This window comes from Orycteropus afer, unplaced genomic scaffold, assembly GCF_000298275.1.
Source record: "Orycteropus afer afer isolate SDZICR_OR568_19922 unplaced genomic scaffold, OryAfe1.0 scaffold00184, whole genome shotgun sequence".
Lineage (NCBI taxonomy): Eukaryota > Metazoa > Chordata > Mammalia > Tubulidentata > Orycteropodidae > Orycteropus > Orycteropus afer.
The window spans coordinates 3512675-3517489 of NW_006921771.1; the positions used below are offsets into that span (position 1 = coordinate 3512675).

The following is a 4815-nucleotide window of genomic DNA, read 5'->3' on the forward strand; positions in this document are numbered from 1 at the left end:
AGTGCTGCATAGCATTAATTATCAGCAAATATGAATTTGTTGCTGTCGTTTTTGTTATGTGCTTTTTCGTGGTGTCAGTTTTCTTTGTTCCATATCATTTTCTATGCTGAGCTCCTTTTGTTTATGAATCATGTTATCACTTCTTTCATTGTTATTGTTTTAGTATTTGCTAAATATCTGTGCTGGTCCTCTTTTTTATTTTGATGTGAAGGTTTATTATTTTTCTTTGAGGTTACCTGGTGATTTGGAGTTTTCTTCCCAAGTTGGAACAGTCCATTCTATCTTGTAGTTGTCTTGACTTCCCTACTATCTAGAAGTTCTGTAACTACACAGTTTTTCCCCCTTTTTGGTTTGTAGTCATCCTCATTTGTCAAATGATGTTTCTGGTTCCCTGTTTAGAATCTTGTAGGCTTATTTGCTTTGTATAGTTCCATAGCTGGGTTTGTTTCTGGGTTATGTCATCATGTGTGTTAATAGTCAGTTGTTGTTTGCTGTTGTTGCTTCTCTGTCCAAAGGACTCTCTTTAGCATCTCTTGTAAGGTTGGTCTAGTTTTAACAAATTCCTTTAATTTCTGCTTATCCAGAAATGTCCCAATTTCACCATAATATTTGAGGGATAATTTTGCTGGGTACATAATTCTCAGTTGAAAATATTTCTCTTTCAGGGTTTTATATATACCATTCCATTGTCTTCTCACCTGCATGGTTTCTACTGAGATCCAAGCTTCCTTTTATTGGTTGCCCCTTGTAGGTAACTTTTCATTTTTCCTGTACTGCTTTCAGGATTCTTTCTTTGTCTTTGGTTTTGGTAAGTTTGATGATAATATGTCTTGGTGATTTTCTTTTGGGGTCTAACCTGTTTGGGGTTCATTGAACTTCCTGAATGGATATAGTCTCATCTTTCATTATACCAGGAAAATTCCCTTCCAACAAATCTTTGACAATTTTCTCTGTGATTTTATTTGTGTCTTCCTGTTCTGGAATTCCAATTACACATAGGTTATTCCTTTTGATGGTATCCCACATGAACCTTAGGCTTTCATCATTTTGTTTTGATCTTTTTTTCTGATTGATCCCTTTCCAAAGAAGTATTCAGGTATTTGCCTTCAATCTCAGTAATTCTGTCTTCCATTGATTCAGTTCTATTCCTTTGCCCATTCAGTGTCTTATCTATTTCTGAAAATTTAATATTAATCTTCTGGATTTCTGTCTGTAGATTTTGTATCATTTCTAATTTTTCATTTATTTTGTCATTTTGTTCTTGTATTGTCTTTTGAAATTGTTGTAGGATTTTCTCTGTGTTTTCCTCATTGTCAGTGTTTTCCTTGATCTGCCTCTCAATTTGTTGAAAATACCTAAATATAATTCTTTTGAATTCCTTATCAGGGAATTCCAATGCTGTGTCTTCCTCAGGGATGTGTTTTGAGTCTGTATCCTGGTCTCTTGTTTCTCCTGTTTTGTCTTGCTTCTTTGTGTGGACTATGATGGTCTGTTGCCTCTGAGGCATTGTGACATTTTTGTGTTTATATTTAATTGGTGATTGTATGTTGGAGTGACTTGCCCATGATTTTCATTTTCTTTGTTTTGTTTATATGTTATCCATGTAAGCAGGGTACTGTGCTATGCTCCTCTATTCACTAGTTGACAACACTTATACACTTACCACCTGTCTCCTTTCCTGTTGTCAGCCTCTCGTATGTCCCTGCCATCTTTGACAAACAGAGCTTATTCTTAAGTCCCTGGAATCCAAATGAGAATGCTGGGAGTTTAAAATCCAAAATGGCTGCCACTTGTAAAGATTCAAAATGACTGTGCCCTTGGTCACTTTAAATATCCAAAATGGCCACCACTTGTAAACATTCAAAATGGCTGCAGCCTTGGTCACTTTACATATTTAAAATGGCTGCCACATGTAAACAATCAAAATGGCTACACCCTCTGGATAGGGGAAAGTCTACAGCTCACGTTGTCTCCCTCCTTGCTGTTTCCCTTCCTATTCACAGGCCACCAGTGCTGTCATTCCTGCAGCCCTTGACAACCAGAGCCGATCTTTAGGTCAATTCTCGGGTCCCAATACCACTTAGAAATATTCAGGCTGTTGGTCCCATCAGAAAAACTGACAGTCCACTGCTCTGACTGTCTCTGTACTCAGTTTTCATTCCGGTTTTCCTTGGTGTCTTATCTACTTCTGTGTACTTTCTTTCAAAGCTCAGAGCTGCAGGATTATATTCTGTATCTCTATCAATTGGTTTCTCTTTTCTTTGTTGAGGAGGGTCTGTGTGGCTTGTCTGCCTAGTCCTCCATCTTACCAGAAGTCCCCAAGTAATATGAAATCTTTGACAAGTTCAATCTGTTCTGCATTTATCATGTTGTTGCTTATTGGTTAAGTTGTGAGAATTTTCTTTTTTCTTTATGTTGAAGTGTAATCCATACTACAGACTGTAGTCTTTAATCTTCATCAGCAAGTGCTTCAAGTCTTCTTCACTTTCAGCAAGCAGAGGTGTGTCATCTGCATATCTCAGGTTGTTAATGAATCCAATGCTGATACCAAGTTCTTATTCATACACTCTAGTTTCTCAGATTATTTGCTAAGCATACAGAATAATAAGTATGGTAGAAAGATACAACCCTAAAACACACCTTTCCTGATTTTAAACCACATGATATCCTCTTGTTCTTTTCAAGTGACTCCCTCTTGGTCTATTTACAAGTTTAGCATGAACACAATTAAGTGTTCTGGAATTCTCATTTTTCAAAATGCCATCCATAATATGTTATGATTTACACAGTCAAATGCTTTTGCATAGTCAATAAAATATAGAGAAACATCTTTCTGTTATTCTCTGTTTCCAGCCAAGATCCATCTGACATCAGCAATGATATCCCTCATTCTACAACCTCTTCTGAATTGAGGTTGAATTCTGGGAGATCTTTATTAATGTTCTACTGCAACTATTTCTTAATTATCTTCTATAAATTTGTACTTATATATGATATTAATGATATTGTTCAAACATTTCTACATTCTTTTGGATCATCTTTCTTGGCATGAGCAAAATATGAATCTTTTCTAGTCAGTCAGCCTGATAACTATCCTCCAAATTTCCTGGCATAGAAAAGTGAGCGCCCCCCACCACTGCATCCATTTGTTGAAACATTTCAATTGGTATTCTGTCAGTTCCTGAAGGCTTGTTTTTTGCCAATGCTTCCAGTGCTGCTTGAACTTTGTCCTTCAATATCATGAGTTCTTGATCATATGTTACCTCCTGATGATTGAACATTGACCAATTCTTCTTAGTACAGTGACTGTATATTCCTTTCATCTTCTTCTGGTGCTTCTCACATCATTCAATATTTTGTCCATAATGCCCTTCACTATTGCAACTCAAGGCTTAAATTTTTCTTCAGTTCTTTCAGCTTGAGAAATGTTGACTATGTCCTTCCCTATTGGCTTTCTAATTCCAGATCTTGGCACATTTCATTATTATACTTTATTTTGTCTTCTCTAGCTGTCCTTTGAAATCTTTTGTTCAACTCTTTTATGTCATCATTTTTCCCCCTCCCACCACTGGTAACCTTCAATATTTCTGTGTGTAAACCTTTTCTTGACTTTTTACAGTAGTAGTGTCATACAGTATTTGTCTTTTTGTGATTGACTAATCTTAATCAGTATAATGTCCAGTAGGTTTATCCATATTACAAGGTGTTTTGCAGATCCATCATTATTTTTCAATGTTGCATAGTATTCGATTGTTCTACCTCCTACTTTGGAGAGTAGTAACTAAGGTCTTTAAAGCTTGTGAGAGCCAGCTAAGGTGCAGCTATTGGTCTCTCCTTACCCAGAGCAAAGACAAATTAAAAAAATCAAAGACTCAAGGAAACAACTAAACTGATGGTCCACATGAATCCAAGCATCCATGACCCTGAGACCAGAATTAGATGGTGCCCAGCTATCACTCCTGACCACTCTGAAAAGGATCATAACAGGAGATCACAGGTAGAGTGGGCGAAATATGGAACAAAACTCAAAATCATAAAAATAAAAAAAATAAAACTAGGCTTATTGGTTTGCTAGAGACTGATGGAAGCCCTGAGACTGACTTTTAGATTCACTTTAAGCCTGGATCTAAACTTAACCCCATTGACTTAACTTTCAGCCTAATAATTCAGGAGCTCTGATGGTGTAGTGCCTAAGGCATTTGACTGCTAACCAGAAGACTAGTGGTTCAAACCCACCAGCCACTTTGTTGTTGTTGTTGTTATGTGCAGTCGAGTCGGCCCTGACTCATAGCAACCCCTCCTTGGGTTTCCGAGGCAGTATCACTACGGAAGTAGGATTACCCAACCTTCCTTCCGAGGAGTGGCTGGTGGGTTTGAAACGCCAGCCTTCTGTTTAGCAGGCAAGTGGCTTTAGCCACTATGCTACCAGAGCTCCCACTTTAGAAGCTGATAAAACCCCTGAGACTATGACTTTTAGACACACTTCAAGCCTGGATCTAAACTTACCCCCATGCTTAACTTTCAGTCTAATGATAAACAAGCCTATAAGGTGAATAATACCAGGGAGGAACTTGCTCCTTAGAACAATCAAACATCAAAAGGGCTGTATTTGCATGGGGTTAACATTCTGAAGACAGGAAGGAAAAGGAAAGAAGAATGAAGGGAAATGGTAAACACAGGGAGGAAGTGGGAATAGTGCTGTTACATTGTTGGGGTTGCAACAATTTCATAAAACAAACTGTGTGTATGGATTGTTGAATGGAAACCAATTTGCTCTGTAAACTTTCACCTAACCACAATATATTAATATAATAT

At 37.4% G+C, this 4815-nt stretch overlaps 1 protein-coding gene across 1 annotated transcript in view; it reads left to right on the forward strand.

Annotated features, from left to right (window-relative positions):
• The window catches only part of CD96 (CD96 molecule), a 165933-nt gene that overhangs the window by 97585 nt on the left and 63533 nt on the right, over positions 1-4815 (forward strand). The gene's annotated exons all lie outside the window — the stretch shown is intronic.